The following is a 26,957-nucleotide window of genomic DNA, read 5'->3' as shown; positions in this document are numbered from 1 at the left end:
GGTATCGTTTTACAGGTTGCAATTTATATTCTCCGTAAGGTATAAAGTTTTCGCTTGAAGCATAAATGAGTTAATACAACATCTCGTCTACCACATATCACATCAAGCCCGAAGAACACCACACGAGCAGTATCGTCTCCCATCCAAAAATAAATGTAACCCTAACGGATTCCAGTACTTCTCCCACTGCCATTCCTTTCACGATCCAACATCGCGGAGGTAACTTTTAGATAGGTGGCTCCTTTAGTGACGAAATGATTCAGCATCCAATGGGTCGAGCCGGTTTTTGCGGAGTCTGGTCCTGGGTACCATGGTTCGAGTTGCACGGCGACATAATGTTTCAATGTAATGCCGCGATAAGAAAGGGAACACGCGACGAAAAACGTCCCGTCTGATCGAAATTGGTAAGTAGGTGGTTTAACGAAGCATAAGTTAGTTTCTTTCGTTGGTCGAGCTGCCAGCTGGAAGCCGATCCTTCGTCTGCCGCGACGTATCTAACCTGGTGATCTGTGGAAACGTGGACAGGGGGTAATTAGAAAAATAGTCCGTTTTCATGCTGCTATGCCTGGACGAGGCAATAGTAAATACATAGTAGACTCGGGATGTCCTGGGATGTCTTAAGTGATTTAGTCTCGCGATGCTGCTTCAGCATTCGTCAATTTTAATGGAAGCTCTTCTGGTTCGCATAATAGCTTGTCTGTTTGAAATGAAATCCTTTTTGCGCTTGTGCTTCTGCCCCGCTCTCGTGCAAGGTACCTGCGCTCAACCCTCTATTTCATGAATTTTTTACTTTTCCTTCTTTATTCTCCGTATTTTTCTCTTTTCGAGCCCTAAAAGTTTAGTATCGATCGTTTTTTATTAGGTAAACGACGTTTCGACATGGAAAAATATTTGTATCCTTTCAAATAATTACACCTGACGTTGACATTGCATTCTAAGTTAATATCATCAATAAAAGAAGTTATAAACATGACATACATATTCTAAGGTTATATAATAGATATACTACACGATAATTGTTTGATCTCACCCAAATAAAGTTGAAAATATCATCAAATGTAGTACGTAATTCAACAAACGTATTATTAGGTTCTCCTACTGGAAATGTTGAAAATTGTGACACTGCCTAAATACTCGAAATTTGGATTAATTAGTTTAAAGTACTCTACCTCAATTTCTGTGCTTATCAATTAAAGAATGATTTTTCTTCTCAAAACCTTGAGATTGGTGATGTTTCCAAAGTTTAATTATATTTGGTTATAATTATAAGAGATATAATCTTAATTCATCTTTTTCGCATAATTTTAGGCGCTTTCTTTGCTAAGTCAGTATTTAAGAAAAAACACTGAGACCCCTTTTCAACTAAATATGAAGTTGGAAACGCTATAATTACAACCTTAATTTCCATTTATAGCAGCTAAAATATACTAAATAACATATTTTTTATTAATCCACGTAAAGTGATCATCACCCCCAAAATTAGATAGTTAGACAGGCGCGCACTACAAGATATCAATTGGGGGTGATATCGCCCGCGTTGAGAAACAATGATTTAGATGACGTATGTATATATGCCACGTACGCATGTGGTCGGTTCCGAGCTAGAGTGAAAATGGCCTGTACTCGGTGATACAATTATAACAGCCTAGCAGGTCTCCACTCGCGGTGGTGTCGCTGTAGGAACACAGTCGTGCCCTTTCTCACGGTCGAGATCGCGAGGTCGCGAGAGAAGTCTGCCTGAGTTGGACGTAAAAGTTGGTAGGCAACTAAGTCGGTCTTGGCTAGACACACGCGAAAGCCGCGCGCGAAAGCGTCCGCCTAGAGTAAGTTACAGTCGTAATCTTTTGAGCGACACTTTCGCGGCGACACGGGCATTACGACCTGGATGGATAAAGAGTGCGGAGTGCCGCTCACCCGACGGGACGCGCGATTATGCAAACGCGCATTCTGTTCGGTGGCGTCACTATGGTGAGCTAGGGGTGTAGACTGCACTGGGTGGCAGCATCGAAGGTGGTGACACCGAACCGACTGTCTCTAGTGCGGACCGATTCTATGAGCGAGAATAAGGATAAAATTCAGGGTAACGTTTTCTTATCCGTGGCTTCATTTTCGAAAAAATTGATGTTGAAATTTATTGAATTTTTAACGTATTAGATTGTTCCAATTGTTCAGGGTGGGTCGGAATACACTCGAGTTGGGTGTAATTCTATGAGCGAGAATAAGAATAAAATTCGGCGTAACGTTTTCTTGTCTGTGGCTTCATTTTCGAAAAAATTGATGTTGAAATTTATTGAATTTTTAACGTATCAGATTGTTCCAAATATATCTTTCACGTCTTACATTCAACTGCTTTTCTGGCAGTGTTTATACAAATAGACATTCTGTATCTCTGAAAACTTGATGTCATTCTTTATGGTCAGTGTCTATCGTGGAAGATATTTCGTTCACATTGAAGTGTTGTTCACGCCGTTTCATATGCCTGCAAGTACTATAAATCAAAGAAAGTATTTTCGACATACAGGGTGAGCCAAGTAAGTGTGACATGTCGTAACTCCGTTAACAGTGCCTTTAAAGAAAAATGACAAAGGGAAAATATAAACGATTTAATGGTCACTATATTTGTAAAACCATCTTTTTTGTATAAGTGCAATGGTGCATGTGGATTCGATAGTAGAATGTTTTCGTCATTCTACGTAAAAAAGTATTAGGGGTAAAGTGGTAAATGGTAAAGGGCTCAATGTAAATGGAGGAAACGAACATGGATGAAAATTATATGAATGTGAATATAGATTAACATTTTAGATTTTTAAGATCATCTTCTTTGTATCCTATTATTAGTACTTATTAACCCTCTGGCATACAACCACGAATGAGGCTCGTGATAAGGAATTTGGGCAATAAACAACAAGTACGAGTCTGACTCGTGGTACTTCGTTTGAACTTCCTAACTTCCTATTCACTATTACTCCAGCAATCGGTATGTAGGTCAAATAATTAATGATTCTATCGTAGAATTATTTTCAGAAACCACGCATAATTTGGGTTATAAAATAAATTCATCACATCTTAAAATTTGTTTGACGTTGTATGTGTAAAAATGTTCTCATTGTATAAATATAAGATGTGCAATCATAAGGTGTTATACTAGGCGACACTAACCATAGCGACGCCACTGCATTCTGCTTAAGGTTTTCTGAATTGTATCCTTCGCGTTGTTCTGCACGGAGAAAGACATCGGGCTGACTTTACGGTCAGATAAATTGATGGATAAGGAGAAGCTCAGGGATGAGTGTGTAAGGCTCACCTGAAGAGAGTTATGAGACTATCAGTGACACGGAGCCGGTATCAGAGCGTTGAAGTCTCGCCGCTATGGCGCTATAGGTACGGTAGGACGACTCGGAGACCTAAAGAGGATTTTATTCACGACGGTTGCCTTGTTCAGGCAAGTCAGTTTCATCCTCTGGCAACACGAATGTATTCGCAGAGATTAGGAGTAACTGACTTGTTATCTCAGTTTTATTATCATCAATTGGTCTAGTGGAAATTTCGTTAAAATTGTGTTAAACATTTCCGACAATTAGTATTGTATACTTGCGAGTGACATAATTTTCAAGATAAATGTAGGTGACACACTTCGTAGAGTCAAACCGAATGGTATAAACCACTGTTTTTATTATCATTTGGTAGCATTAGGTCGTAATGAAAATTAAAAATTTTAGTACTGAACAATTAAAACAAATACATTTAACAAACAATAAATAACATTTCATAGAAGTTTGTATTATTTGAAAGCTCTGACAAAATGTGTGAAAATTTCAAAAGTAAGTTGTTCAATTTGAATACGTGTAACTATTGTTTTTAGTCTTTAGTTGCACTAGGTACCGTCCACTTTTATTTCAGCATATATTTCTGAAAAAATTCCAGTTTCGAATATATCTGAGGTGCTAATAGCTATTGCCCCATCCTGTATAGTTATAGAAGCATTTAAATTGAATTTCATTGTATGGTAGCTTCCAGTCCTGTTCTATACATATGTATGATCAAACGCCTTAAACCTGAGTGATCCAAACAAGACCGTTTAGCAACTCAAATTAGCAGTAAAAGGAAACCCGTCGCCATAAAAGCTGCGTTACAAATAACAGCGATAATTTCAGGAACGAAGAACTATTACACGTAATCCTGGAGGTTGTACGATCAGCAAAGCTCAGTTTTATTGAAGTCACTGAGCACGTTTTTCAAATTGCAGTATAAGAGAACGAGAGGGAGCCGACGAATGCCGATGTACAGCACCAAACATGTCTCCGCGATCCCCGATAAAACCTGAAACCTCTCCATTACGAAAGGCTCCGGCAAAAATATCGCTCCTTCTTTGCCATTCAGAGGCAAGATCACGTAAACCCAACAAAAAGGAAGGTCCATCCGAGGGAACAAAATCGGTTCCCGCGATGCAAGAAGTATGCGCTCCGAACATTGCGGCAGGGTCATTCCGTATCAAATCGAACAATTCTTGGTGTAACGCATCAGATTTTTCTGAAATTTTAACGTAGTTCAATCACTTATATGAAAATCAACTACCAGTAATTTCAGATAAAATCTTGAAAATACGTATTCTTACATGATTTTAGACCGTATAAGGCTGACGGTACGTAGTGGTGGCGCTCTCTCTTAAAATTAAAAAAAAAACTCTTTTAATTATTCGATTAAAATTTTTTGTATATATGTAGTATTTGAAAGGAATCGAACAAATAAGAGTGAGAATTTTGTGATTCGATTATTTTTGTTTCAAAATATATTATAAAATTATAAAACATTCGTTTTCTAATTCAATTACACACCATTTAATTCACTGTCGAAAATCATGTGAAAATACATAGTTTCAAGATTTTGTCTAGAAAATGATTGGTAGTTGATCTTCACATAAGTGACCTCACTTAGAGGGTGTGTAGCCAGCTTAGACGCGTGAAAATCATAGCTAAATATATTCAACAATGTCTTTGTGAAAAATTTGTCTTTATGGAAGATCTGTTTGATTGTGTTTATTATTACATGTATAAATTGAGTAATTTCAAAATTAGAAAATCAATTTGAAAGAAAAGCATTTCTTGGCTACTTTATCGGCGTACGCTAATCAAATGGTTGGACATATGTGAAAATAACGTAATACAAAAATATTGGTTATCAATAGATCTAAGAAAAAGTTAACGACACGATATACCTAGCTTTTATATTAAAACCACAATAACGTTTTCTATATTAAAAATGAATTGAACTTTAAGGGTACTTATTAGGTATAATATATTAATCTTTATAAAAAGGAATCATTTTATCATCCGGACATGAAGATCAAAAATTTATCCTTTACAGCATGTTATTTACAGCAGTATGTGCATGTTACCACATACTTTAGGAGATAATAAGAAATGAAAATAATTCAAAGAATAATGAATTATGGGTCGCTTATCACACGACCAAATTCGTCATTAAAATTTATATTTAAAAATCTATTTTTACCCTACACCCAGCTAAATGTGTTCATCTGTTACGAAGTACCTAACTATTAGGTACCGGAAAAAGTTCGTGCGGATTTTCAGAGAAAGATACAAATACTCTATTCTGTTTTAAATCATAGGTTTATTCAACGAAATAATCACCATTTATCATCAATTTCATCAATGACTTCATCAATTTCTTTGCGATAAGTATCTACAGTAATAGTCTGCCACGTAGAAGAAAATCAACGTGAACGATATCTCGTGTAGTCCACCAAACAGTGATCAGCACCTTCTTCGAATGGAGACTCGGTTTTGGTATGGTTCCTGTTGCACGTGACCCCTTCTGAACCCAGTGGTGTGATCGTCGTACATTATCATATTCCATCCACTTTTCATCACAAGTTAAAATTCGATCGATAAATGGATATTACAAATGCTCAGCCGGGAGTATTTGTTCTTTTCCGTTAAACGGTGCAGTATCCATTTGCCCAATCTTTTGTGAAAATTAAGTAAATAAATTCGCTTTCTTGCGGTAGATTCTTTACATTCGAATACTTGAGCAGGCTCAGAACATCTTTTTCTTGAATTTGAACTTACGTACTCGATCAATTTTTCGTCTTCGATGACAGATGGACGCCTTGAACACGGTTCGTCATCTACCGATTCATTTTCTTCTTTGAACCTTTTAAACCATTTCTGTGCGGTTCTTTCACCAACAGCACCTTCCCCACGAACGCTACAAATGTGTCTTGCTGCATTTGCTACTGTACTGCCAAGTTTAAATTCGTAAAGAATAAAAGCACGAATTTTTACTTTTTCGCTATCCATGTTTACTGTTCCTATAGCTACACAACAACTGCATGTATGTACACTGCATGTACTTCACAGAGCATGCATACCAATTACAAAGATCAAGCTTTAAAATGAAACCAAGTTTATGTCTTACAGTTGCCAATTACCACACGAAAATTGATATATAGTTACAATTAACGAATAAACCGCACGAACTTTTTCCGGTACCTAATACATACTTACATAAACACTGTAGTAATTATTGCACCTACGTGAGTAAGAATAAGTGAAACTGCGGGGTGCAGATAGTGTAACATAAAACATCAAAGAACGTGCATGCATTGTTAACCAATGAAACGAAAGAAACTTTTGGAACGACCTAATATTTTGGAAATCAAGGCTTCGGTTGTGTAAAAATTGTCTGTTAGCGGCACGCTGTGCCAGCCATAGGAGCGCAAAGGATTAAAACGCGGTAGCGGGATTCCCAGCGCATACCGCGGATCCAGCTCACGGGGGCCCAGTTTAAGTTACATACGCGGCGATCTTGAGTGACACATGAGAACCGTATAGGACGTGGGACCAGCGCGTCGGTGAGTAGCGTGTGGCATATATAGGTATATAGGAGGCAGGGAGGCGCCTTGAATGGAGACCATTAACTTCAAACGTATATTATTCAAGCCATTCAGACACGAGGAAATCGTACCTGTTCTGCATAAGGACGAGCGCGGAGAACAGGCCTGACATGGGCCCCAAGTAGCACCGGGGCTGCCCTGCTCGCTTATGAATCCCGTAGCTTGCATACATATGTATCGTCTATTACCGTGATGGTTGTCGGGAGCTACTGTCAGTCAGACGTCACCCGCGCTCCCTTCTTGTTTGCTAGCAAAAATAACCTTTGCACCGGTAGGCCCATCTCCCGAAATGTACAAAGGTGAATGCTGAAAAAATGAGTATATCTGGAAATGAAAAATTCATGCAAGACTGTTCACAGTGTCACCCATCGAGCAAGAAAACGTCTTTATCGGTTTCTCCAAAAGTGATGGAATAGTTGCCAAAAATGGATGGAAACGTGTAAAATCGATAGGAGGTCGTATTCACCTATATTTTGTGCTTTGTCATTATTTTCTTCAAATATTAAATCATTTTTATCGAAGAAATTGTTGATGAAATTGATAGTTTAATGAAGTGAAGGCTGAAATCAAGTACAATATATGCATGATGTTTCATTTGAATTGAAGTAATTAAATATCTCATCCAGGGATGAAGCCATGTGAGAAGGAATGTTTTTATGAAAGTTATTTGATTCAAAGTGGTCTATTACATGGAGTAAACAATGTTATTGTAAGTGAAGTGGTAGAGGAGATTTTTACATTAGCATTTGATTAGAAAAATTCATTGAGCTATAATTAATGGTCATTTATTTTAATATAATGCCTTAAATTGGAATTTGTAGGCAGTACATTTAACGCAATTCGCTAATCAGTCGCATAAAGACGGAACATTTTGAAAAAGGAAAGAAGATTCTTGTTCGACCGACTTACGGGTTACGCTATACATATCTGTTAAATACCATATATAATTTAAAGCTTTATACTTAAATAAACGATCATGAATTATAGATCATCGAATTATTCTAAACAAATACTATTATATCATAGTCAAATGTGTCTAAGATTCCAATTAAAAAAAATTAAATATAGAAAACTCTCATTACAGAAAATTGTTTAAAGTATCTAATGAAAAAAGAACCAAAGACTCTAATATAAGAATTTGATGTAAATATTGTAAATTGTAATTATCACAACTATTGTATCCTGTACAAGTCATTTGTGGTTTGAAGCAATAAAATAAAAAAATAAACTAATTACTTGTTATCACTTTACCCTAATACTTTTTTATACAGAATGTCGAAAAGATTCAACCTATGCAAAAAAAATTGCATTCCCATTTAAAAAAATAACGCAACTATCGAATACACATGGACAATTACACATATAATCCAACAAATGAGCCGTTCATTGCACAAATCGATTAACTTCATAAAACAAAAAATTGCGAAATGTGATGAAATAATGTACATTGTTTTTTAAAATTCCCTTTATTTAAGATTTTTCAAAAAGTAAAGTTAATCGATTTGTGCAGTGAATGGCTCAAACAGTACTCCTTGAACCATTTATCTTTTGCTTTTGACATTTTTCGTTAAAAAAAAAAAATACATGTCGAATTGAGTAACCTCCTCCTTTACGAAGCCGGTTAAAAAGCATTGATAATGGAGTTATGACTTGACATACTCACTCGGTCCACCCCTGTATATTTGATAATTAGATACTACTGCACTATTGAGATTATCGGAATTCTACTATAATTATCTGATGACCAGTTGTACCTTGTATTATCCAAAGTTTCGAATTTTAATTTTTGACATAACCTGTGTATTCTATATTTGTTAAGCTGCGTATTTTATGAAAAGACTATACTTTGATATTTTATATCGAATACATACTTTATACACCATTTCTATCAATTCTGTCGCGTATTTCCTGTGTATTCTCTTAAGATTTAACACGCGTCACATTTTTGGAAAATTTAAACGATCGCGTCCGTTTCGCTTCGCTGGCTCGTGCGTCTTGTGGGAAATTTCGCAACCTTCCTGGAGAATAGGACGATGAAAGAGAAATGGTGGGAAAGGAGCGTGTCGGAGGCTCGAAAAGCGAAGTGGAAGTTTTCAGCCGCCATGGCGTATTCAACGGTGAATCGGTGCGCAGGATTTATCGTGAACCAGGGATTCGCCTGATAAAGGCGGCTGGCTGATGCGATCTTTTATCTATGTTGGAAGCGGCCGTGTCGTAATTGGGTGGATTGATGCTCGTATTGGGAATACAGCGGTTTGGTGAATTGTTACTTAATAAAGACCGCAGGAGAAGATTGGCGTTGACGTTTCTGCCCCCCAGCTATCGTTTAATGTGGGAAGGTGTAGTTGCCTCGGCAAATTAGATAAATTAATTTCACGTAGCGTGCGTTCGACGAATGTCAGGCGGAATAGTTGTTTTGAAACTCGGCACGTAACCCTGTGCTATGATTTCTTGATCCGCGATGTACAAAACGTATTTGAAGATGTGGCTGGAGAACAGGGCAGATCGCTAAGAGCTTCTCCTTTCAATGCAGTATTAACACATTCGCGACAGCTGACGTGAATTCGCGTCACTTTAAATTCTATTCCTGATAAAGCTCCTTTATGCAAAAGTCACTGTTTTTCGATTTAGCACAGAATATAACCAGAAATATTAAATTTTGTTTTTAATCGACTTTTCCAAAATACCTGTAATATAATGCTAAATAGATTTAACACAATAATAACAAGTGGTCTATTGTCTGCCTATAAAGCAAGTATACAAATTATAAAGATCTTTTTATTTTAATACAACACTGATATTTCCAAACAAATTTCATAATTTGTATCTTTGCTTTAACGATACAAGTTTGCGGCAACCAGCTTCAAAATTTCATTATTTTCGCCGGTACTCGGTATTAGAAACGAAAAAAATTTGCTAGTCGCGAATATATTAATAGATAAGTACACTCTAATACACACTTCTGTAACAAAAACAACATAGTCAACATCGTGTGATAATAAAGGTACCCGATTTAACAACTTACTAATAATAAATTATAATTAATGAGACAATGAGCTTTCGGTATTCTACCCCGAAGTATAAATATTAATAACTGTAGAAAATTTATAATATGAAAATGATATATACATTGCATAATATAGTTTAAAATACAATAGCCTAGCACATAAGGGATCTTTAAAAACTTATACAAGAAGCTACACAAAAGATAGTAAAAATTGTGTTAGACTATGTAAACTAAAGACTGTATAATTAAATGTTATTGTCAAAGATTCGACTCCACGCTTTGTAAAAATAAATTACTCTACTCTAACAGCTTTTTCTAATAAAAGTTATTGAATTTATGTCTGATAGATAACATTTTTGGAATTTGTTCAAGATTATTAAAGAATATTTCTTTCTTGTTGTTCGTTACATCTCATCGATTCGATTAAAGTATTTTATAATACCGGATGAATGTGTTCGCACACACCATTTAATTCAATAAAAAAAAAGAAATAACGTTCACTAGGTAATTATATGAAGTGATTTATATTACCATACAAATAATTCGTAACCTCCTCAAATGACTACATTCCTTTTTATAATATTCTAATACAGTTCTAATTGCACAAAAATAAACTGTTACCCATTAAAAAAGCAGAAATAACGCTCAATACATCCAGGTGATTATACTAAAGGGTTAACATTGCCGTACAAATAATTTATGATCTTTTCCTCACACGTCTACTTTTCTACACTAATATTTAAATGTAATATCGTTACCGTATCCTCTCTCTCTACATTCTGTATAGAAACTAAGCATTAAAACTTTGCTAGTTTGTACGCTTAATAAATAAATGAACATACCCTGTAACGAGCCACGGAGGTACGCACTTAATAAGTAGTTTCAGCTGAAACGCTAATCAGCATAAAGACGGGTTCCCTCGCAAAGGGTCCAACTTTCTCCATATACAGCAGCCTGAAAAGTCTGTTCCAGGAACATGTCGGCGGTTTTTCGCCGACGATATACGCGATATACACGCGCTTTCGGCGAAGTCGAGACTGGGAAACAATGGGTCCGGATATGCTCATGGGTCGTCGTTAAGAATACGGAATCTGCTCTATCGGACGGTATTGCATATTATCTGGCGTGCCAGGGGGCATTGGTAGTGAGTATGGGCGAGCCAACGAATTATCATGGTAATCACAGAACGGTAGCCGCTGGTACTGAGAGGTCAGACCGATGCCACTAGATTGCACTGGCCCGAGGTACTCGTAGGTGGACACTGCCTATGGGGTATCCAGTGGTACCCCATGGTGGAACGTGGCTACGCTGGAACGTTTCTACCGATCCTATTTCTCGACGTTCTCGAATGGGAAGTTAAGTGTCTGTTTACAATTACAGATTGGTAGCCCGAATAATTGATGGCTAGAGAAATTTAAGTGTTTAGAGCGTTACTCTATCCAGTTTAAATTACTACATTGATTTATAAGATGTTGAGAAGTACTTAAATATTAAATAATAGTATTTTCTTCTTTTTTGCTGGAATATTCAATGCGTCGATTGTAATTTGAAATTTTTAGTCTTAGGTATTCATTTTCTGAAAAATGATGTATTTATTGTGTTACACTATTCAGATAAGACAATCAGATGAATTTAGAAGACGTCGAAAGATTCGTAAATATTAAACATTAGTATTTTCTCCTCTTGCTCAAGAATATTTAATGAGTTGTTTATAATTTAAGAGTTTTAGCTTTAATTTTGTCTGATTCGAAAAATGATGTATTTGTTATATTATTTTATTTTGTTGGGATGTCCAGATTAATTTAGAAGTCGTTGGAACATGTTCAAGTATTAAATAATACTATTTTCATTTCTTGCTCTATATTACTCAATTGATTGTTTGTAAAGAGCCATGTAAGTATCCTCAACTTGTTCTATTCAGTTACTTTGCAATACTACTTTATTATTTCCGTCTTTTTTTTAACGATTTTATAGTAGATCTTCAAAGGGAATTTAAAACTAGAGCCGAAACCGGAAGACTATTTAAATAAAGTTGCTTATTAAAGTTACATATGTACTTCAACATCAACAATACTTTATATTCAATTATTATTAGGTAAAATCCTGTTACAGATTTTTGACTTTTCAGCTATTATTTTTTTATCTTCCCTAAAAATCATTCAAAATTCTATACATTCAGATGACTGTTTTAAATTCCATATAAATGTACGTATAAATGTTTTCTAGAAAAAGGTTAGCAAGAAATTTAGAAAACTATGAATACAGTTTTCATTTGTAGTACGTAGTAAAGATTGTTCTGTCAGAGAGTGACAGAACAATCGATTATTAATTATTATAATGGCGTGGAAAAGTAAAAATTTCGATAGAGAACGAACCTCTTAATTTGAAAACTGTCTTTCAATTTCCTCAAGCATAGCCCCTCGAGAAGGTTTAAGACGAGTCTTAAGATTGATTCGTTCCATTATAGCGAAATAGGCAGCATCGACGTAGAGAGACCTTCGTTCGGTTTGAGAATCGCTGGTTGCCTGCAGAGATAAGAAAGTCGTGATCCTGGGTAGTGCAGCACCGCATCGTAAGAGATACACATCTCGTATGCTCCGAATTAATAAATAATAATGCAATATTGTTGGCCGGCCTGACTCGACCTACCGGTCAACTGCACGTATCGGTTCCAGCCAAAAGATTTCGCCTGCGTCCATAATATGAGCATTTGTACTTCATGTATTCAGACCAAAAAATATCACTAAATTACTTTGTCAATACGATTAAACGTTCAGTTTGGTTTATTTCATTTCTGATATTCGTTTACAAAGAAAACATACTTTAATTGCGAATTAAAAAGTTACTTTTTATTATAATCAATTTACATATGTTTTTTATTTCATGAAAAATATAGAGTATAAATCATCAAGAAGTCTTACAGCGTATAAAAGTAGAAAATACACTTTCATAAATTCTAACTGAAAAATAAAGGCTGTTTGTTAAACATGTTAATTATGTTTGTCGTATTCATAGAATGAAAATATTTGTAATATAAAATACAATAAATGAAAATGATGTATTATATATTAAAGTAATCGCTCACTTCCGTAAAATTTCTTTTATTTAAAAAGTGACTATTAATTTCACCTGAATTTAAACTAACTTTAACTTAAGGATTACTACAAACATGATACTCTTACTATTACAATTACTTAAATATATTTTATATAAATCACAAATGCAATGAAAAAGGGCCTCAAAATACTCAAAGCATTTCATACTTTTACTCGTAAAATCTAGATTTACATAAAATATAATTGGAAAAAGTATTGGATGATTGTCTGCATAATTTGATTCGTTTTTAATATCTTCTTCTTCCAGTTGAGGTATATTCTATAAATTTGACGAATACACGCAGAGTGATTCGACGACTTTAATAGAAGTACATTGTATTTATCAATCCTGTACGCTGAATGGGTTGGTATCAAAGCGTGTTTGTACCTGTACGTTGAATGGGTTGGTATCAAAGAGTGTTTGTACCTGTACGTTTCTATTATCCGTAATGAGTGTGAACTTTACTCGGAACATGACAGTGATAGATCATTCTTCGCGATTTTTTCATACCAGGCGCAACGCGAGACACTACGAAACGTGCAAATAGCATTTAATAGTAAAACAAGCACGGTTATAAATTAGCCACGGATCTGAAATGCGTGCAATCGTTCACTAAACGCGGCAGAGCCGTATGCGCATTCCGCGGAGGTCGCATTGAGAATCTATACACGTCGAGCGAGATCATTTATGAAACCTCGCGAGTTCTATAAATTCATTTTTTTTATCCGTCGACAGTACCGTGTAACTTGATTAACTTCACACTTTCAACAACATTATACGTTTTTTATCATTACGAGATTTACACTGCTGCCATTGTTTACACGAGTGTGGTTAAGTAGATATATGCAAAAATGTTACAAACTCCAGTTCTATTAAAATACTTACGATTAGACTGCGGATGGTTATGCATTTATGGCAAATAAGAACGTGCATAAATACAAAAATATTTAATACATCGACAATAACATACATGTTGCACCGTTTAAAGGATGAGACCTACTTTCACTTCAATTTCAATTTTTTTTTCTCTATCTGTAAAGATGCTAATTTGCATAAACATATATGCAGTCTACTTATGACCTTTCTATATCACGAATAAACTATCACGAATTACCGCAATTTTCATTTAAAGTATGAATTATATATATTATATTTACTATATTTCATATTATATTATATTTCGTGTCGGTACTACTTAGGTACTGTTACTCGATAACAGAAAATTCTAAGCTGGTCGCAGTTATTCCTTGAGTTAACAATTTCATTCTTGAGGTATGAGTAGACTGTGAAAATTTATCCATTTATGGTAACTGGAAATATGGACAAATCTTTAGTTTTCCGAATTCAACAAAATTCTTTAACAGATTCATTTATTAAAGTCATTTTGAAGTAAACGCGCCAAAAAATAAATTATTTAAAAATTCTAAATTAGAATACCCCCTTCAAAAAAAGAATCATACACATTCCATATCATTAGTGTTTAATTCAAAAACAAAGTCCTACAACTTCTGCTAAAATATCTTTTAGAAAGATTTACTTACGACATGTTCTCAATAATTCACTTAAATTTGAATTCCCTCCCTGTATAAATGTTTCTCTCTAGCAACTCAAATATGAATTTCCATTCAAAGTCCAACAGATGACCAGTTGTTTCCCTTTCTAGGTAGAAACTCTCTGGTATCTTTCCCTTGTATCTAGATAAAAATTTCGTCCACCTCTGCTTTTGCGGCGGTATGCACTCCTGTTGCGAGCTGGTAGGAAAAAAATGTCGCGGAAACGCGGCTGCGCAGGAGAAGGGTCGGAAAGGCGACACGCCGCATGTCAAATGTCAGACACGCCGTGATAAGGATCTGGAAGAGTCCTCTGCGAGGAGGTACGGGATTGTCGGTGTCGGGAGCAGCGTGGACTCTCGCGTGGACTCATTACCGAGGCTGCAAGATACGTGCGGGATGCACACCGGCTCTAGAGGACGCTCTATTATGCCAGGAAACAATGGTGCCCGTGGCGCGGCCATGACGTTGTCGAGAAATAGTTGGGTACGTTAAGGACCAGCAACATGCCACTTCATAGAGCCGCCATATAATGGAATATAGTCGGAATATGGTGCAGCGTCCAGGAAACACGGTGTGTCGATTCGATTTCCGCTGTTTCCTGTTTCATTGCGTTCGCGAAGCTGAAATTGCGTTGTAAATATTCCTTTGAACCAGAGTGCCGATGGAACTGAGCGGATAGCCTCTGGCATGATCGGTACGATGCAATTGTTACGATTTTGTGGCAGTTTTCAGTGATTCTATTGTGTTATCCAAAATGTTCGTGGCAATTTTCGGTAGGTGGTATTGGAACAGGTCTCGATATATCAGGGTTGAAATTAAATGTGTGTATATCTCCTAAAAGGTTGACAAAACTAACGTACTTCTGTGAAAGTCGTTGAATCACTCTCATTGTCAGTTATGGTTTCGTAGCAGACTCTACATTCACTGATAAGTAGATTTCTTATTTATTGATCAACTTTGTGGTTATTAATGGCGTCTAGTTGTCATGATTTTGTAATACATTTCAATAATTCAATAATAAATAAATCTAATAGTTGGTACATCTCTTCTGTAATTATTAATGGAACTCGTTCGTTACAAGTTTTTAAATAGATTTCAATAATTCTATAATTAATTCTCATGAGAAGTCAGTCCAAGGCAAAAACGAAACGATCTTCGGAGATACCATTGCGAAACTACATGTCATTCGCAGATAACTGTAATTTACACAAAATAATTAATTTTATATTACACCAGCACACGTGCGCGGTTAAGTGCCTCTTAAAGATCGTAATAAAGTTAATGGTTTATCTGTTGTAATTAAGGCGCTGACCATTTAGACGAGCACGCTCCGATCTTTAGCTGCCACAGTTCTTCTATATACATATATTCTTAACCGACATCGTGCATCTACTTCTTACTAAAATAAAACTAACAGGAAATAAATTATATTCTTTGTGTGAATAATAACAGTTAATAAATCATCGTAAATGATACATATCCAGGAGATAACAAATAAAACCGTGTATGATTTTACGCGCACTATTAACTGTTTATTGAACGTATATTATGCAGTACTGGAAAGACGTATTATATTATTGAAATAGTATTGAAAAGTTGTAAAACCTTAGACTCCTGTACCTTTCTTAAAATTCATCTAAAACTATTGCGATAAAAACTACATGTATTACTGCTTGAATCTCCTAATTTCTTATCCTTTCAAATGATTTCGTTACAGTTGATTCTGAATGATGGGTGAAATCTCTCTTGTAGGAGGAAAGAAGAAGTGCTACAGCGTGCAAACAACAATTTAAGCAGTTTTGACTCGCAATGCTATGTTAAATAATAATTAGAATAATAAGAATGATTTATAGCATTTAATCAAGTGCAAAATAAATACAATGAAATTAGAGGTATATAATTCCTAGCAATAAATAATATATACTAATAATTTGGACTTCCTCCAGAGGCTTTCGATACATCATTGCACCTTTTAGGCATTGATGATACTAATTTTTGAAGTACTTGCATAGAAATTTCTTCAAACCATACTCTATGTATAGATAGCACTCTTATAATTCTGTTTTGTTCTTGGGTTTGTTATTCGTGAATAGTATTTCCGATTATTTTTCAAGAATTTTTAATTTCTTTGAAATTTGTTACTCAGACATTTTGAAATGGGAATTTGTTGAAACATTGTATTATTTTATACACAACAATTGTTGCTTCCACGTTGTATCATTTGTCAAATACCAAAAAATATTTACAATAACATTTCGACAACCCACTTTTTAAAGGAGGATTTGAAAAAAAATAACATATTTCTCAGAGAATTACCTCTTAGAGGTATTTTTAACCCCCTAATCAAAAGTATCGACAAATAGAAAGTTTAAACCTTGTTAGTTTCTGCTGTGACAGTTTTTGATAAATTATGAATTCTGAGTTATGAATTAATAAAATAAATCACCTGAGTATGACAGCTTTTCTATAGTATTCAAATGGCGCAATAAATTTACTCAATAGTATGTTTAAGATTTAAGATAGGAAAATATTGCGTCGAAAGCTATTCGTATCCGTATAATGTGACTGTAAATATTAATCAGCGGCTTATATCTCGTTTGGAGTGAGTTGCACCGTTCGGTTATTATAGCGCCGTAATGGAATCACTGCGATGGTTATTGCGATTGTTTTACGATTATTTTATTTTCTCTGCGCTGTAATTCAATTACGAAATTCTAAACTTCATCTCGAATTTCATTAGCGACTTTACGTTAGCAAACGTGACCTGGTATTTTAACTCCCAATGCCTCGGAAACTTTCTAGATCACGGATGGCTGGGTTTTCCTCGCGCATGACATGATCCATGCGTATGGATTGCAATAGATGACGAATCAGCAAAGAAGCGATGAATAATACGTTGAAATGAAGTATCTTTGCACAAGTCAGAACGAATTAGTTGAATGAATGTTCGTAGATTCGATACGTAGGGTGAAGTAAGCTGAGAGAGCGCATAATCGATATCTTTTGTTTAAACTGACAGAGGATCCACAATTCTGTCTTAAGGGAGTATTCTAGCGTGACACGCAATTTTTTACCTCAATTATGGGATTTATTTGATCGAAAACTGTAAAACTTTTTGCAACAAAAATTAGAGAACATATTCATTGTTTGTGAAATATGTTCATGTTTCAACTATATTTACAATTTCTTTTCATCGAAAAGAAGTTAACATTGACTATGCAGTAAGACGACGTAAATAATTGTTTAATGAAAAACAATTCAATTTTCTTTTCATTAATATGTCGGACGTACGCTCTAATAACTCGTTTCACCAATCTGGGCACTTTAATTATTAATTTCTTCATTGTATGCGAAGTAACACTATTCCATTTATTTTGTAATATCTCGTCATAAATGGTTTCCAGATGTTGGATATTTTTTTCAAACTTTTCTATGTAAACGATCCCATGGTTTCCGTATGAGATTTAATATGCCACTTAAAACTTAAATGTTATACGATTCATTATCATTAAATGTTACTAAATATACAGAGTTTAGCAACAAAAAATATGGTAATATATTTATATAATAATTATAGTAATAATTTACAGTGTATATTAATTATTCATTTAACGTTTTAAATATGCATATATTCATGTATAGAGGTGCACTTCGTATGTGGTTTCTTCTGTATGGTTTTTTATATTTCTTCTTTATTGCAATATCTCAGTTGAGTAGTCAGACAGTTCTTGAACGAACAATTTTCTAGCAGATGGATAGGTCGTGCAGGATCTATTGTCTAGCTTGTTTCTTCTCTACATTTAAATCTGTGGGATTTTTATTATTATCACTGTTGAAATACGTTGTCAGTTTATACAAGAAGGCTATATAAACGATCGTGAAAAAGTCTACGACACTACGTTTATAAGTTATTTTTTTTTTCATTACCCAGTTACATTACTTTATTACCTTTAGACATTTTTCTACAAATTTATTTCTCGTTTATATTACTTTCTTCACTACTTAACTTATTTTGTTGACTCTTTAATATTTCTGTTCTTCATTATTGAAAGCAAAATAACGATTTTATGTTATCTAACTATTTTCGAAATTAATGTTTATCAATTTTAATAATGTATATTGATTTTACCTTACATTGCACACATGGTGTTCAACCAGTTCCTCGCGATACTAATTTTCTGAGGAGCGAGCTGCTCACACTATCGGTGATTTCCATAGTAAACAAGTTTGTTTTATTAAAAATGGACAACATAAAGAAAAAGAAATTTCGGTCTTGGGGACCGCGTTCGAAAAAAATCGCCGTCTGCAATGGATTAAGGGGTTCAACACTGTGAAATTTGTTATGAGGTGCTTTTTTTGCATTTCTCGAGAGATATACATTTCTAGAATGTTGTTTTTTCTATACGTTGCGTTTGTTCTATGAATTGTTTCTATATGTTTGGGTGCTCTGCGCAGAGCTCTGCTGCCCGCCAAAGTGTAACGAATATATTAAAACCAGAATTATTAGAAAATATTGCTTCTTTGCTTCAATATCCTGGAAAAAAATCATGCTAGCCTAATCGCCCTGTCCTCGTCTCTCCTGCAATGGTTGTATCGCCCTCTCTGTCCTTGTCCCGGAGTTTCCTATTTTTTCCGCAACTGTCGCTGAAGTCAATTCGGAATTCTGTTTTGACTCCTGGGCACCCTTAAGTGAGATCCCTCAGACTCAACCTCGCGTCTCTTAAAGAGAATTCACTGTATTCCAGTTACATCTTAACCACGAATTACAAAACACCCGGTGTTTAGTCTTCCACGGACAAGATGTTCACCGTAAATTGGCTCTAATTCGTCGAACAGGATCGGTTGCGGAGAAAAAATGGCGTGTTACAATCGCGGTACTGTCTTACTTGGCTCTGTTGGAGGGTGAAAGCTTCCAATATTGTGGCGTACGATTGCTTACCGGGCACGGTTGTTCCTCGACGCTCGGGGCAGACTCCTCGTTCCTTTTATTTGCCATTTCTCTTTCCACCTCTGGAGTCTCGAGACACCCCGCTGTGCTAGGTCAGGCTCGCACCTGCCAACTGCGGCACCTGCGCCTGCAAAAGTTCACAATACACTTTCCAGGATTTGCTGGTTACCGTTAGATTGCCTTATTGTTTATCCTCAGAAAGCGCCACCGGGGGGTCCGTTAGAAAATATCATATAGCCTGCCGCGATACGTAATACGTACTCGATTATATTGTCGGGTGCTTAAACGGCAAGGTCGTTTCTCCTCGGCGTCGTAAATTGCGTAAAGGCGAGCTCTGCGCGGGAGCAACGGGAGAAATCTGGGGATTACGATGAAATCGAACCGTTTTTAACCTTTTCGCTGCTGAGTTAATCAGTGGTGGGTAAATGCTCTTGAGTTGAATTAATTTCTCATTGTGGTCTTTAACGATCGGCTGACGTTTGATAGAAAGGTTGTTGGCAAATTATGTGCAAATCCATGCATTTGTTGTGTATGGTAATATAGAAATTGTATGTGCAAATTACATTTAAGATATGTTTTATAAAATAATATTGTAATATTAATATTTTATTTTTCATAAGTGTTTTCATATGTAATTTGCTCATGTACATTTGATTTTGTTTCATGAATTTCAGGTATTACCACTTAAAATTCATTTCCTTTTTTAAATGAATATGTACATATATTTGAATAGAGTCTTTTCTACTAAATACATATCGATGAGTTATACTTTTATGTATGTGCAAAGATGAAATTAAAGAATAAGAGATCTTACGGAATTATTCACAGGAGTTAAATAATTCATATGTATTTACTTCATTTATTTATCAGGAATAATATCATTCGTCGAGTATGTTTCAATCTAGTAATTAAAAAAATTAACCGTTAGAAAGCGAAAAAATCAGTAGTTGGGCACAAAGTGGAGCCGTGTCAATTTTGATAAAAAATTGCAAAATTTTTTAGTTATAGTTATCAAAGAATCTTTTTCAAAAGAGCGTGAAGCTGTAACCAAATAAGATATCATCCGAAAGATTATGATTATTAAATACTTAAAAAGAAATATGTTTTTATTAAACGAAGGAGGGAAGAAAGATTTCTTGGAGAGACGTAAAACCCAGTTCCATTAATTGCATGTTTATTCCAATTCTGACATAAAGTCTTCGATAGCCACACTTCATTTTCCCAAGATAAATAGTTAAAAGTACAATTTAAAAAATATAGAATTCTTTGTATTTAACAGCTAATGTCAACAACTATGTCTATGTCAATGTCTAGATGATAAGTACTAGTAGTAATAATAAGAATTTAGTAAACCAGAAGAACAGTAATTAATGCGCAGAATTAAAAATAATTATATTTGACACAAAGTAGAGGTACAGCAATACGGTGTTATTAGCTTAATTTGAAAATAATTATAAAAGAACGTAATGTAATATATTTATGTATAGGATAAGAATAAAATAGGAGGAATAGGGAATTTGCAAAGTAAGAATATACATATAAACTGTTAATTACATTAACAGAAAAAAATCAATTAGAATATACAGTAAAATATGAAGTTCACAGATACAAACACATACGGAATTACAATCAGCAGGAATGGAAGATTAGCTAGGCTCATCATTATCGTGTTGCAACTGGCAGCAAAAGCTAACCGGATTTCACTTAAAGTCAGTGCATTTAATATATAAAACCTGACAGTGGATTGATTATATTGTGAGGATGATTGATTAAGAAAATACTGGGATAAGCAATGGAGACCGTTCTCCTTTCAGCAAAGTTTAGGGAAAGTAATTGATGAGTTGTTACTTGAGTTACTACTATATTAGTTGTATTTTGCAGGCGAAAAATTGGTGACTAAACATAAAAGTATTGTAAATAAGAGTTGGATTTTTAAATCAATGAAGATGATCAAATGTCTTGCTAGTGATTGATGTATGTAATTCTAAGCTTGCAGACAGAGAAAACAATATGTAAAAACGGAGATTCTATTCAGCTGTGAGTGATGACGAGTTGTTATTGGAATTAGTGCCATGTCAGCAGACGGAATACTTCCGATTGAAAATTAAAAGTCAGAGATGAATTAGAGACTATAGTACCACTAAGAGCTGTATTTTTAAATTGATAAGGATGATCTCATGTCTAAACCCTTTGCACTCGAGACCTTTTTCGCTTGCGCGCACCAGCAACTCCAGACGATTTCGGCCACATTCGGCAAACACTTTACAAGTACTTTAAAAACATTTATAAACAAACAAACGTATACAAATAAAAAAATTTCACCAGTTTATTCATTTATATGTCGAAAACAACAAACTTCGATAAATATTACACTCTGTAATTAGTTTTGGTGTGATATTTTGGAAAACAATATCCAAGATGCATCCTAGGTTTGTCAGGACACGTATCGCAGTAGTACGAAATTTCCCGCCTACTTCCAGGCGTGTTACAGTCAGAACAAACCTTGCAGTCCCTTTTTTGGCTCTTTTAGTATTACGTGAAGCTTCCCGTTTAGTCGGATTTCATCGGAATGCGACGTAGACGCTTGCTATCGTTGCTGGAGATATAATCTTCTCAATTGTTCGACAAGTGTTTTCAGAAATCGCAAATGGCTCAGTGGCTTTTCCTCTTTTTTGGTCTTTTCTAGTTTATACAAAACGTATGAATTAATCAGGGAAATTTCCATGCCCACAAGAAAAGCTTACGTTACCATTTAAGACTTCAAATCACTCGGGCGCCGCAGCAGCGCCGCTCGAGTTGACAGTTCAAATCGGCCGGGCACCGTATCGGCGCCGCTCAAGTGCAAAGGGTTAGTAGCGACTGATGTAATGGAGTCTATAATGTCAACACGAGTTGAATCCTTAAACCCCTTAAGCTAAAACCAAGTGTGAGACTTGGGGTCGGATATTCGGACCAGAACTGATTATCACGAGCCTGGCCCGTGGTGTATTGTTCGGGCCAAATATAATCATCACATTTTGGTCCCAGGCTGTTGGAGCTTAAATCGTAGTTTAAAGGATTAATCGATGAAAATGGTCAATTGTCTTGTTAGTAACTCATGTAAGTTACTCTAAGCTTGTAGACAAAGAAAATTTGTTTCTAAACAAACTTCTTAACAAACAAAGTTCTAGTCCATACCTGCTTAGTAAAGTATGCTTGATCATCCTCGTTAGGCATATTCGTAATTTTTCGTTGATCAAACCTCGTCGTTACAAATCTAGGCTAATGCATGCTTTGCGAATCTGTACTACAAGAATATAGACTTTTTTTGATGGATCTTTCGCCTCGTTTCAATCTAATCAACGTAATATCATGTTAACGAGTTCAACCAGCAAGCAGGAGCTGTGACTGTTATACCCATGAGTAGTGATAAATCACAACACCCTTGTTACGGGTTTTACCATATATCGAAATAAAGCAATAAAGATTAACTAATTTCAAAGTGAAAAACTCCTCGATGGCCCAAATCGTTGTTTACTCGAATCCTCGCGCAATTTCACGCTAGTGGTCGATGTGTCAGCTGAGAAAGGGAAAGCTGGCAACCAGAAAAAAAAACGTCAAACGCGGGAAGTGCATCGCTAGTTAGCGCAATAGCGGTTTAAACTGTGGGAAATGATTCGCGAGAGAGGAGGTCGCGCGGTGTATTACTCGGGGATTTCATTGCTGACATGTTCAGTAAATAATCTCAGTTATCCGCCGCAGCCGATACCAGCCAGCGCGCGGGTACGATTCTAATCGGCGTTTCGATGCCTCCTGATAAACTGTAACGGTAGAAATAATTATATTAGCCCCGATCGATTCGCGTGCTGCCATGCGCTAACGCCGTCTCGATGCTCCGCGGCGAAGGCATTGCATAATTATCGGAGATCGGTTGAGAAAGTCAGGCTGAGTTTTTGCGCCCTGAGGATGCGGCAACAGCAACAAAGATGGGCAACATTTTATTCGAGTAACAGGTGACGAGTGAAATCATTCAACAACGATTTATTCCCAACGCTTACTTCATCGAGTAGTTATAGTAGGGTAAATGTTTATTTGTTCGTTGTAAAATAAATACATATTTTGTGACCGTTTAGGACATACGTTTATAGTTTGAGTTAGATATTAAAAAAGATTGACAAAAGTTTTATACAGAAATGCCTTTTTAAAAAAACAACTAATTTAATATGACTTTTTATTATCAAGATAATAACTTAGACTGTACATCAGTATTCAACAATGGCGTCTACAATAAAACGTTCCAAAAGCTGGCAGTGAATAGGTTAAACATGAAAACGAATAAATACAACACTACATAGTTGTGTATAGTTACAGTTATTCGCCACCATTAAGTTCAGATATAGAATCATAGCCATATAAGTCGCGCCATAAGTAATAACACGGTAGCAGTCCCAACTCGCAACATAAAGCCTGGCCTTATCACCTTGTACATTAAAGTAATCAAAGCGTCCAATGCTTTTCGAAACGAAGCCTCATTCTTTCGTTTCGTTTTCTGCGGTAACACGAGCTCTTACTCGCAGCAGTACTCAGTTTCTTCAGACACTGGCATAAATATCCCCAACGCATTAGTCTGCGATCCCGTAATACCGTATGGAAGATTTATCTATCTAACGTTTCTCCTCATGCGCCATGCCGTCAGTGATTGCTGATGCGTAAACGCAGATTTCGTTAAAGCTGGTTTCATACGAATGTTAAAATTCCGCTAGGCGTTCCCTGAGGGTCCAATTATCTCTTCTGCATATTCGCTAATAACAGCCGGTCTAGCTAGTGGTGATCCATTCGAGTTTATTTGCCGCTGAGTTTCTACAGCTGCTTCTACAGCCTTCCATTTATTCCCTTGATCTATTTTTGTTTCTTATCCGATTAACAACGGCATCAAAATTTCGATATTAACCATAAAATAAAACGACCCTAATGCAGTAAAATTCTTTCGTTTTTACACACATTTTCCTTTAAATGGCGTTTGAAATGGCATCGACGTCTTAGATCGTTCGTGAATATATGAATATTATTAGCGATTTCATAGATATTTTTAATGCCACTGTTCAAACTTCTGCAAAGTTTAATTACATCTATAAGAAACTCAGGAATTAACAATTTTGAATATAATTTTGAGAGGCATTTAATTATATTTTGAAAGAAATCAGAAATTAACGATTTAATTAAGTTACAAAATAAGTCAGGAAAAGACAATGTAATTGTTGTTTGAAGAATCTCAGCAACGAACAATTTAATTATGATTTAAAATAATCAAGAATAGATAATATAACTATATTTTAAATTAGTAAGAATAAATAATTTGATCATTCCTTTAAAAAACGTATAAATGAACAATATAATTATGATTTCAAAATATCCAAAAATCAACTCCTGCATTACTGAATCGAAATTTTGACAAATAATTTCCTTAATTCAACGTTTCTGCCAAAAGTGCTTACCTTCTTAACAAATTGTAATTATCAATATTAAAATAATTTTATAACTGGAAATGTGTCAATGAATACCAAAATGAAATTTATAAAGGCGTTACAATGTATACAAGAAACACATAACATTTTAGTGACATGAAACATGTTATTATAATTGAGGTGATTGCGTGAATTTTTAAATCATATAAATTAGGAGAATAGCTTGCAATGTATGATTTCCATGTCAGGTTTTATTCACGTTTACATACAAATCCAAAGCGTTGATTAACATATGGAATTGTAACGAAAGATGTTTGTTTGTAAACATTATTTTAAACTATTATGAGTTTAGTTTGTTTAAATTATTGCATCAGGTTAATAGAAAGGTTTCAAGGAATCCCTGAGGCATCCAATTAACTGCTCCACGTGTTCACTCATGATTGCCAGTTGCTGAAGCAGACCGGATATTCTACTAACAATAAATTCGTATAGCTGCCTTCAGATGTACTTGTACCACTCACGAACGTTTTCTTCCTTATCTCGTCTTTCATTCATCGCAATTTTCTTTTCAGCCATTGCTATTTGCAGCGCAATTTCTATATCTTATGCGAAACATGGATACCTAAGGAAAGGCATTAAAGTAAACCATTTGGGACACTTCCTTTATATACACACTTATGTTGGATTAGTATGTCGACTTAGTAAGTCGGTCACTTCAAATATAGTATTTCTTATAAATTCACAAGAAAGATAATTTTAGGAACTGTGATATTCAATATAATAATTTTGGGAATAAATTGTAATTGAAACTATAAATTATATAGTGTGTTAACGAATCGCCATTAAATCTGAATCAACCTAAGTTATTTTGTAAGAATTAGTTTTTCATTAAAATTACGTTTTCACAAAATTGTCGAGTTTAAGGTCATAGTATATACACCATTGAATTCGTCTCGACATCAGCAACGTCTCTATGGCACGTCCAAAACATATGGTGCCAATTGAAAAAGTCGAGGTGACTTTTATATTGTTACGTAAAAAGCATTTTTTCTAGAGTTAGAAATATGCGAACATGTAGCTCACCAAGAACTGATAAACTTTTGTCTAAAACATTTTTCAATTGCACTACCTGAAATACATAAAAAATGGTGACATAACTTAACGGGTTGACTCCGTATACATATACGTATACAAATAGAATGTTATACATCACTGTGATCCATTGATTTAATATTTGAAATTACAACACCACAGCAACAGTGGATTCCCTTCATTCCACAAGACATTGTTCAAGCCCATACTTAAATTTCTTGCAACTAAAAAGATTCATCTACCTAGGTCCTGGGGACTCGAAGGCACAGTTAAGCCAAGCACGAAGGTAAGAAGAAAGCAAAGCAAGAAGAAAGGAAAAAGGAGCTCCGTGGTACTCGCGACGCACAAGATCTACACGTAGCTAGCTGCAATGCAAATGATAAACGCAACGAGGCATCCGACCATGGACTTCGACACCAGCTGACTGTCGGATGAACGATCAGGACCAGGGATCAGCACGCTCGTAAATCCTGGCTGGACGATGGTCATCGGTATTTTAATTGACCCTCGAGAGTGCTCGAGAGTTCGTCGTGATTTCGTCGCACGAAGAGAAAGCACAACGAAGGAAAAAGGGCGGCCAAAGGGAGAGAGAAGAGGAGCGAGGTCGAGCCCATGGCGAACACGGAGAACACGATGAGTCTCGGGCAGCTGCAGAAACTTGGTGGAAAATCAATACGATGGATCACAACTAGTCGGGGTTATATTGGCAATTATTAGCGAACACGCGCCAGAGATAATTGGATGCTCAGAAGTTCCCTCGAAAGCTTCAGGATCACTCGGACAATCACGAGTAAAACGAGACGAGTTACGCTCTCTTGCTCGTGAAAATCGGCAATTTTTTTAATCGATAGAAATCCCATTGATGATGGCCAACTAACGACCGTCACGGGACTTTTTATTA

General features: G+C 35.5%; 1 protein-coding gene and 1 long non-coding RNA gene across 3 annotated transcripts in view; one reads left to right on the top strand and one right to left on the bottom strand.

The window, feature by feature from the left end:
• Nucleotides 1-26,957, top strand: part of LOC128888033 (protein cortex-like) — a 353,171-nt gene that overhangs the window by 39,778 nt on the left and 286,436 nt on the right. The gene's annotated exons all lie outside the window — the stretch shown is intronic.
• LOC128888132 (uncharacterized) overlaps nucleotides 18,675-26,957 on the bottom strand; it is a 158,528-nt gene continuing 150,245 nt past the window's right edge. Inside the window, exon 4 of the long non-coding RNA XR_008460186.1 lies at nucleotides 18,675-19,647. This is a non-coding gene — a long non-coding RNA (uncharacterized LOC128888132). The remainder of the gene's footprint in view (nucleotides 19,648-26,957) is intronic.

Source organism: Hylaeus anthracinus, unplaced genomic scaffold (assembly GCF_026225885.1).
Source record: "Hylaeus anthracinus isolate JK02 unplaced genomic scaffold, UHH_iyHylAnth1.0_haploid 11989, whole genome shotgun sequence".
NCBI lineage: Eukaryota > Metazoa > Arthropoda > Insecta > Hymenoptera > Colletidae > Hylaeus > Hylaeus anthracinus.
The sequence above is the reverse complement of the archived record's forward strand: the minus strand, read 5'-3'. Positions and strand labels throughout refer to the sequence as shown.